Source organism: Aulonocara stuartgranti (assembly GCF_965226115.1).
Source record: "Aulonocara stuartgranti genome assembly, chromosome: 18".
NCBI classification, from domain to species: Eukaryota; Metazoa; Chordata; class Actinopteri; order Cichliformes; family Cichlidae; genus Aulonocara; species Aulonocara stuartgranti.
Window position 1 is genome coordinate 31,119,992 of NC_138954.1, and position 10,522 is coordinate 31,130,513.

Here is a 10,522-nt window from a genome sequence, read left to right on the forward strand (position 1 = left end):
GCTCCAAGCATTTACACGAAGGTCAGTGTTTTTTAGTAGTTAATACGTCATTTTCATAACATAATTGGTGATATAGGTTACAAGCAAGTCTGGCGCTGAACAGAAATTGTCGCGTTATGCTCCTTTATTTATTGTGCATAAATAGTGAATTGTCCTGACACAATATTGCGTTTCGCTTCTGTTATTATGGTACATTGACAAAAACATATACTTTTATTCACAGGATAAAACAGGTTTTTTGTATCACTAATTGTCCAGTACGATTACAGCATACAATATTATTGTCACTGCTACATTTCTGTAATGCTACCAGAAATTATTTCCACTACTAATTAATTACCGTTGAGCTCAAAGGTCCTATTAATAAACGGTTAAGGAATGTGTATTTATGACGACGATTTGTGAGACTGGTAAACTTATGATACGTACGATGGTCTTTCGTTCTACACGGTGCATTTCAAGGTCCTGCACCCATCCGTCGGTAAACTGTACCTGGGCTTGTTGCAGTGACCGGAAGTTACTAAACTTCATGAGTGTATGCACTCACTCCAAGAACCGTATGATTATAAATATGCATATAAATATGCTACAATGAGATAGCTGACTTCATCTAACTAGCAAATGTTGTCCAGGCTACGTTGGTGATGCAGTTTTTTTTGTATGATATTTTTGTAATGCGATTTTAAAGCCGGTCCTACAACCGCATCCAAGAATAACATGCAGCGTATCTCAGAACTGTCGGTGAAAATTATTCTTGGAGCTAGGTTTAATTGAGCTGCATTTTAAAGAGGTGCAATTTCACAATTTGTGTATATTTTCTAAGTTCACTATTTTGTCATGTGTTGAGAAAAACACAGATTTAAAAATTACATGGTCTAATATTTACATTTAGCATAACTGCAACATGCTTTTTTCGTTTTGTTTTTTTTTAAAGACTCGAAAGGACTTGAAATTCAAAATTTCAGACTTGTGACTTTACTCTGACTTTTACACCAGTGACTTGAGACTCGACTCTGACTTGCCTGACATTACTTGAGACTTGACTTGAGACTTGAGGATAAAGACTTGAGACTTACTTGAGACTTGCAAAACAATGACTTGGTCCCACCTCTGGTATTCTCATAGACTTCAAAGGTGCACCTGAATAAACATGCTATACCATACATCCAATAAGAGAGAGGAGGCACACTCTAACATAAACGCATGCCTTTGATCTCTCCCCCCCCCCCCCCCGCCCCTCCCTCTCTCTGTCTTTCTCTCTCTCTCTCACACACACACACACACACACACACACACACACACACATGCACATACATACACACACAATACCATTTTGTGGTGGTTAGCTGTTTTATTGTCATGCATTTTACAAGGTAAGATAACCATGTCCTGCATTCAAAACCACTGAAAATGTCTATGGTGGTGCTGTGCCTAATATTGTGCTGGTGTATGCTGGGTAATGGCACAGCTAACGACTGGGTGACTTTATTCACCCGCTTCGGCTGTTATCAGTCCATACAATGGGCGTTATTAGCACAAATCAGTCCCATAGATATGGACCATCTCCTGCTAGATTGTTCAGAAGGTTGTTATCATCCATCCAGATGGAAGATCACTAACAGGAGCGTGGGAAGACTCCAGAATCCACTCTGGCTGCAATCCGGTGGATACAGCAGTGTTTACAGGTAAGACCGTTTAAACGGACAGCATTTATAGAATGACTATTAAAAGTCAGCGAGTGTCAATAATGTTAATGTGGTTATGTTAGTAATACACCGAGTGCTAATATAACAGCTTTAAGATGCATTTGTAGATGTTATTACCGTCTTTATGGTGCTAGCTTAAAGTTACGGTGTAAACGTTAGCTTATATTGGAGTAAAGCTGTTACTGTTTAAACGATGTTAGCACAGAAATATTAGCCTCTGTCATGACTGACGAAGTTACTAGTTAATAAGTTTCCAGTAAAGTGTTTAATCGCAGCCACAGACTGACAGCAAATATCTCGATTAGCTTCAGTGCATCTGTAATAAATATGTGCAAGTTTCAGTGCTTCGTTTAAACTTATACTGACCCAGGGTCAGTGTAAAATACAATCCTAGCTGTGTGAACAAAGCCTGGCTCCTTTAATCCTGCATGAAAAACCTCAGGATGCAGGCTATTATTACTCTTTCCTGCTGTCACACCTGTCACACCTGAGAGTCAGCTAGAAACGTACAGTGACGTGGACATCATGCAAAGACTGCCAGATTCTGTAATACTGCAAATGATCAGTGACTCAAGTTAACACTAAGCTTTAAACGGCACCTCCGTGTCTCTGTGTGCTGAACATTTAGGATTGAGTCAGGCTGCATCTGTGTTAATCCTGTGACAGACTGGTGACCTGTCCAGGTGTGCTCTACCTATGACTACTGGGACAGGCTCTAGCTCCTGTAATAGAAATTTTATGTTATTCTCATTTAAAGCATTTAAGTGCTTAATATGCTTAGTTGTGACACTGTTATAGACTGTTCAATGAAAGTTTCTAAAACTAGATGAACTTACTTCAGCAGTTTGAGAAAACAACTCCCTTTACAGGTGCTGATAACGGCAAGGGCACAAAACAGCATAACCATTGATCCGTTAGGTTTCATAGCGAGACACGTGAAGTGGCAGAGCTGACATGACTGAACTGTGATGTTTGATGTGTGTTTGCTCTCCTGTGCGCAGTAATAAATAGCTTGATCACAGCTCTTTCTGTGTTGCAGACTTTATTTTAAAAATTCCACGACACCCCCCACCCTCCCACTGTGAACCTGAATTGAATATTCAGAAGACATTTGTTTAAATAGTTCTAGAAATCTGAGCTGTTGGTGTGTCCTTGGATTGTGTGGTAATAATATTAGAGCCTGCAATCTTTCTTACTGAATCTCTACTATGAGTCATGTTACCTGAGATTAATTCTATGTTTACCTGTCAGCCTGGACGAATGTGCTGTGTGAAGTAAATTAAATTAAATCAGATCTGAACATTTAAGGAACCTGTTCATATTTAATTGAAATATGAACCAGTGATTTTTTGATTGCTGATTCCAAGAGAGTCTCTGTGGAAATCCTCTTTGGCTTTTTGTTATTTTAATTCTCTTTTCTGTTTTCCAGAACAGTTCTCCACAGTCACTGTCCATATGGGCCAGTGGGACCAAGAAGCACTCTGCTAATGTGTGGACTCTGACCAGCAAGATCCAGCAAGACCCAGACAGCGTTTTCTATCTCCCAGCTGGAGTTTTTTGTTTGTCTGTGACTGGAGAGTCAGATTTTTGTTGAGCTTCACACTTGCAGAGGTAAGTCAGTTTGCAGAGATCCCTCCCACCCTGGCTTTTATGTGCTAGATTTCTTATCTGAAACAGTAATATTTAAGTGACTGCTGCTTATACCACAGGTTAATACACTCTACTGATCCCTGATAGGAGAATCATCAATTTTGCCAGCAAAGAAGCCTGGTGGATGTTTGTTTACAGTCTGATGGTGGGACATCATGCTCTGCATCTTTAAAGTTTGTCTCTTGATTATTATTCATACCCAGTAATGTGAAGTATGCTCATATCTACTATAACTGAACCAACCTGGTGCTCTTCATTTATGGAGGCTGTTGAGTCTGAATGTTGGATGTTGTGTATCTCGTGTTCTCTGGGCTTTGTTGTCCTCAGTCTTTTTGCAGGATCAGAAAACAAAACCAGGAGGCGCGTAAATGTTTCTTCTCCATGATGTTTCTTCAAATGTTTCTTCTGGATGATGATATGACCGTGACACGGGATGCCACCTTTGGTCTTGTGATGAAGCAAAGCTCAGGAAGAAGTGTGATTAAATGGTACCCACATGTGTGCTGCTGAGAAGGATGTACAGGGGCACCTGCAGCCAAATCCAAGCTTCAGCTTAGTTGTAGTTGCAGAACGCTATAGACTGAGACATCTAAGGCATCAAATGTTTGATTAAACGGATGAAAAAGAGAAGTTTTTTTCCTATAATTATCACTTCTTAAAATCTGTAGCAACTTCAAGTCTTTCAGCATGCTGAGCATGCTCAGAATGTGACAATATATTTTTGTTCAATATTTAATTTCTTTCAGTTGCAATTGTTAAATGAAAAAAATATATATATATTCTTATAATTTAGCAAACGAATTTATTAAAAAAAAAGATATACATATATCTGTATTAGTTTTAATAAATTAATTTGACACCTGTATTGAAAATACCATATTGTATTCATACAGAATCAGTTTGGTATCATTGTTTGTCTGTTCACTGATTGTTGAAGCTAAGAGCTAGTTTTATCTGTTTAGATCTAAAGTATCCAAAGTTGAGCTCTAATGTTTCTTCACCCCTGTGTGTGTGATATGTGATTTCCTACATGCTGGCAGAGCAGCAGTTTGTGCTCACAGATGGTGACGGTGTGGAGAGACGGTGGTGTTTCCTCAGAAGCACCAGCTGAGTCACAAAGGACACCAGTCCATCTCACCACCTTGACTTGCTGACTGATGCTCGTCTACACTGCACAGAGGAAATCAACTGACTGAGGTTTGTCCAGTGACGTGTTATGAAATGTATATTTGTTTTATGCTTACAGATATGTTTTTCTTGACAGAGGCTCTGCAGAGGTTAGACAAAGCAGAGAAAACATGTGCTTTACATTTTACTGTGATTTATTGAGATATTTGTTGCCTGATGTTCAGCAGGAATGGAGAAATAGAATCAAAGGGAGATGTTTTTGATGTTTTTGTAATGATGTAAGTAAATCTTCAATATTATTTATTTGCTTGGTTATATTAGGAGTGTTTCTGAGTGAGGGGGAGAGGAGTCATCATCCAGGTAAAGTGACGTGGATCAGTGGATACACTTGTCTCCCCTTTAAAGGAGACGATCCAAGTCATCCTTAAATGTTAGTGCTTTCAAATACACAAACATTTTTAAAGGACAGAAATGAACATCCAACTTTGAGTGTAATACAAAATAAATCTTTGCATGTGTGTTTTCAAACTCTCAGATGGGCAGGATATCAGTCTTGGACTGTCTAACCTGCCGGAGCAGCACTGAATGACCACCGCACATGAGCATGTTCCTGCAACATTCAGCATCTGATCTGTCATCTGTGTGCTTCTGCTTTTGGTAAGTACAGCTACAGTACCTCTAAACACATGCCATCCATTTCTTTTCTTTTTTTTTTTCCTGCCTGTCCCGTTTGGTTCTTTTGCCATCAGAATTATTGTCTAAAGGCGAAGAAAGATGCCCAACGGATTTACTTTACCAAATTGACCATCCCAGCCTTGCCGTAATGGTCTATTTGATATACCTTTTATTGTTTATTTTATTTATTTTTTACTTTCACTTGCTAGATACGGGACAGACTTGAATGAGGAAAAGAAAAGGGAGAAAGGAAGAGGGGGAAAAACAGCAGAGAAGAGGGACGGGAATAAAGAGCAAAAAAACAAAAAACAACTAAATAAGCAGACAAAAAAAAATACATACAATACAATAACCTAGATCACCTGTTGAGAAAGAAAAAAGAAAAACAGCAGAAGAAAAGGAGAGCAATACAATAAACAACATCACGATGATATATGTGAATATAACAGTAAATACTAAATATTAAACATTATTGTGCAGCACATAATATCGACAGCGCACAGTGTACTTTGAGGTAGGAGCCAAAAAGGGTGTAGTTTGTGTGTGTGAGCACCCGTGTGTACACCTGTGAGCATGGACGTGCTTTTTAAAAGGTTCCTTCATGTAATGATCTGCTAGAGCAGGGGTGTCAAACTCAAATACACAGTGGGCCAAAATTCAAAACTGGAACAAAGTCGCAGGCTAACATTAATATAAAAAAAAAAATCTTCCTCCATTCATGAGAATGAATCTTTTCTTATAGACTCAAACAAGTTTTGCTGAAAAACTGAATATGGAACAAGCAAAGCTTAATACTAAACTATATATATTAGCTATTAGAGGTCAGCTCTAATAGTAATTTGGTATGGCTTCGCGGGCCAAATGTAATTAGGCTGCGGGCCAGAGTTTGACACCTATGTGCTAGAGGGTGTGGGGAGCCACAGCCCCGTCCACCAGGGCATGAAGCAGGTATGGAGGAGATCAAAACTCCAGACATCCAGAGGCCCCCAGAACACAAGAGACCAAGGAAGACCAACAGAGGGGCAGCTGCGCCACTTCTGCCATCCATTTCTAACGGCCTGGTTACTCCCTGTCAGTTACTTTAGAAACCATATGGTCACCTGACCTAACACTATTTCTTCTTCTTCCCCTTAATGTTGAAGTGTCAAATGTCAAACAGCTGGAGAGGAAACTACACCAGTGTACTGGGATGTTTCAGCAACATGTGCCAGATGCTGTTCCTTCATGGTGACAGCACCAGAGACAGCCCCACCCACCTCAGGACCTCGCCATTGATCATGATGATTATAATGATGACAGTGAGCGGAACTAAGACTGTTAAAATCCATGACCATAATGTTTAGATGCTTTCTAATGTAATGCAATGTAATGAATACTGAGTTTTTGTCTCTCTTTTTTTTTTCTCATTTGTTACTAACAAAGTTCACCAAACTCACACAGTTTACATTCTGTATGTTTCCATCAAGGTTTATTTTCGTAGAAATCATTGTTTTTCTCCTTTTCTCTTTTTCTCTTTTGTAATTGATGATAATTCAGTGAATATACTGCGCTTCTTCCTTTTATTGTGTCTCACATTGCTTTAAGTTTTTCAGTGTCCAGTTATTTTTTTACTGCTGTTTGAATTCTCTGTATGTTTGACCCTGTAGACTGTTTGATGGACTGCTTGTCTTCCTGTTTGTAACCGCCGCCTGTTTTTGACTAAAGATTTGGATTTCTGACTTTAACACAGCCTCTGCATGTCCTCCCTTTGTGTCCTCTTCCTCTGTGAATGTGTTGCATGTGAGATTCATTTTATTAACAGCTTTCCCACAGTGAGTTGCATCAGCATTCATTCACAGCACATTTCAGAAGGATTCAGATTAATAGAGTGATCTTATAGTCAGAATTATCCTGACAGAGTGCCACTGTAAATTATCTTTCATCAAGTAAATTTTAAAGTTCAGTATTTCAAAGCAGGAGTTATGAAGAATCATACTGGCATTAGGACTAATAATATGTACTTACAAAGTCAAAGTTTTTTAATTATGCTAGAATATTGGAAGACAATCAACTTTTAGTGTTTTCCGCATATTAATTATTCTGAAATAGAGACGGTGACCCTAACTGTACAGAAGCACAACAACTGACAATCTAACAGACATCATTGGCCTGAGCTGTCATGCACAGTGAGTCTGATCCTTTGCTGTGAGAGTATGACAAGCATGTTTCTGGTCAGTTTGGAACAAATAATATCACAATGTTGATCTTTTTTTCAATATTCCTTCTCTTTTACAACATAAACTGTGATCAAAGCTACTTATGTTCACAGCATGTAATAATACTGACAGTCCAGGGCATTGTGGTCTGTTGAGCTAGGGTTAGGGTTAGCAATTCAGACATATGTAATAAATATTAAACGTCTCTGACGTGGGCCACTGTCCGCAGTGTTGGGAAATCCATACCAGGCTGGAATGAGTCAAGGTAGGTGAGCATCCACGAGAAGACACAGCAGATGCATCCTACTAATACTGACAGGACCAGGAGACTCCAGAAACCGAGCATCTTCTCTTCAGTGCCATCCTCTCCTGTCACCCTCTCTGCCCGCAGCTCTTTGAGTATGGGGTGGAGAAGGGCGCAGAGAAACCCTTATTACTAATTCGTATTATAATTAAATTTTCATGAAATATTCATATTCAGCATTGGTCCTTTTATATTATAACCACGGATCCACCCAGGCTCATGGTGGGGCAAGGCTCTGTCCTGGGATGCTTGAGTGAAAGGTAATGTACACCCTGATGAGGTATCCAGTCTGTCAGAATTGTTTTCAATATTTGGTTCAAAAACATGAGTGACAACAAAAATCCAACTAGGATTCTTGCATATGATGAATGAAGTCTGACTTTGACTGTATTGTCCAGCTGATCCATCAAACCCCCAGCAGGTGAACCTTATTCATGACATAACACGGCAACAATCTAAAAAATTAAACAGCAACAGTCTAAATATAAAGTGCATTCTAAACTCCTCTTCAATAAATTATATGCAAAGAGTCATTCAGGTGTGTAAAATGTGAACTACAAAACCCAGAGTCTTCATCATTAAATCTCTGGTTGCTTCATTTTTCTATACTATATCAGATACTTTAAAGGTTAGGTTAGGTAAAGTTACACTGTCATTGTGAGGCAAAGTGTTTTGTGTGTGTGTGTGTGTGTGTGTGTGTGTGTGTGTCATGAACGGCTATAAAAGGCCTATAATTAAAGAACAAAGCGGGGTTTGAGTTCGAGTTGCGGCAGACTGTCACTACTTGTAAATGGAACGCAGCCTTCCTACGGCGGACAGCTAATAACAGGAATCGGATGAGGTCCAGCCAAGTCCACAGCAACCACCATAGCAACCGCCTAGCATGACCTTAAAAACATATTCTGTCTTCATAACTATCAAACACGTGAAATGATTTTCAAAGTGTGAAAGTGTTACAGCTGCAGAGAGCTATGGCGGTATCTATGGAAGCTGTTTACATAGCTAATAATATACGATGTAACTATGGAGACAGTCAGTCACGTGAGCTAGCGGTGCATGTTTACTACAGTGAATAAGGTGATTGTGTGCACCGCGTCCACACGCTGCAGGGGGTAAAGACATTACTTCAATATTGTTTTATATTGATATATATTTGCCTTCTGTTGACCATCACCTCAGGTTCACCATTACAGTTTCAGCATACAAATGCACACTGTCTAAACACATTCAAAAACTCATGTCTCAGAAATAAGCACAGCTGTTCATGTTTGTCATTATAGTTTTATTTGTAAGAAAATTATGAACTTCATATTGTTTATCAAATAAAAGAACATTTCACAACTCTGAGTCAACAGAAACAGGTAACAGAAATGTCTCTAATGTGTACAGTGTAGTGTAAGCATTAAAAGATTTTAAAGGAAACACTAATATTTATGTGAAACTAATTATAATAAAAAATGAGCAGGTACTTTATAGATTTAAAAAAAAGAATCTGAAAACAACACTTTTTGGTCTAAGTGATCAAAGTAGAAAACAGAACTGATATTACATTCATATGAAGTTGTACAAAAATGCTTTATTTCACCAGTTAGTGCGTTTCTCGCTATTACATGCATTTGAATGGAGTTCGCACAAAACAAAGTATAGGTTTTCATTATGTGAATAACTTGAAAATCCTAGCTCAAACAGCTGCAAAACCTGTTTGCCCAGCACGGAGACCTTGAGTTCTATAAGATAAAGCCATAAACATGTGTATCCGAGTCTTCTATCAAAAGAACACGGGGACCTTGAGTTCTATAAGATAAAGCCATAAACATGTGTATCCGAGTCTTCTATCAAAAGTTACAGCTATTTATATGAAGTTGTACAAAAACGCTTTCTTTCACCAAGACAGTGCGTTTCTCACTGTTACATGCATTTGAATGGGGAACTCGACCGAAACAAAGTATAAGTTTTCATTATGTGAATAACTTGGAAATCTTAGCTCAAACAGCTGCAAAACCTGTTTTCCCAGCACGGGAACCTTGAGTTCTATAAGATAAAGCCATAAACATGTGTATCCGAGTCTTCTATCAAAAGTTACAGCTATTTATATGAAGTTGTACAAAAACGCTTTCTTTCGTCAAGACAGTGCGTTTCTGGCTATTACATGCATTTCGATGGGGAACTCGCCCGAAACAAAGTATAGGTTTTCATTATGTGAATAACTTGAAAATCTTAGCTCAAACAGCTGCAAAACCTGTTTGCCCAGCACGGCGATATTGAATTCTATAAGATAAAGCCATGAATACGTATATCTGAAACTTCTATCATAAGTTACACCTATCTATACGAAGTTGTGCAAAAACGCTTTATTTCGCCAAGACAGTGCGTTTCTCGCTATTACATGCATTTGAATGGGGAACTCGCACGAAACAAAGTATAGGTATTCATTTTGTGAGTAACTTGAAAATCTTAGCTCAAACAGCTGCAAAACCTGTTTTCCCAGCACGGGGATATTGAATTCTATAAGATAAAGCCATGAATACGTATATCTGAGTCTTCTATCAAAACTTACAGCTGTCTTTATGAAGACCATGAAAAACGCTTATTTCACCACGTTAGTGCGTTTCTCGCTATTACATGCATTTGAATGGAGTTCTCGCACGACTCAAAGTATAGGTTTTCATTATGTGAATAACTTGAAAATCTTAGCTCAAACAGCTGCAAAACCTGTTTGCCCAGCACGGGGATATTGAATTCTATAAGATAAACCCATACATATGTATTTCTGAGTCGTCTATCAAAAGTTACACCGATTTATATGAAGTTGTACAAAAACGCTTTCTTTCGTCAAGACAGTGCGTTTCTCGCTGTTACATGCA

General features: G+C 38.6%; 1 long non-coding RNA gene across 5 annotated transcripts; it reads left to right on the top strand.

Moving 5' to 3' along the window:
- Positions 1-1,273: 1,273 nt before the first annotated feature.
- LOC309693822 lies at positions 1,274-6,870 on the top strand. 5 transcript variants are annotated; one of them, XR_014272737.1, is made up of 8 exons: positions 1,274-1,373; positions 1,605-1,685; positions 3,136-3,317; positions 3,416-3,844; positions 4,397-4,553; positions 4,806-4,914; positions 5,020-5,141; positions 6,302-6,870. It is a non-coding gene; the product is annotated as an uncharacterized lncRNA (long non-coding RNA). The 5 variants fall into 5 exon arrangements; XR_014272733.1 differs by having other exon boundaries at positions 1,274-1,685; XR_014272734.1 differs by having other exon boundaries at positions 1,274-1,685; positions 4,402-4,553.
- Positions 6,871-10,522: the final 3,652 nt, after the last annotated feature.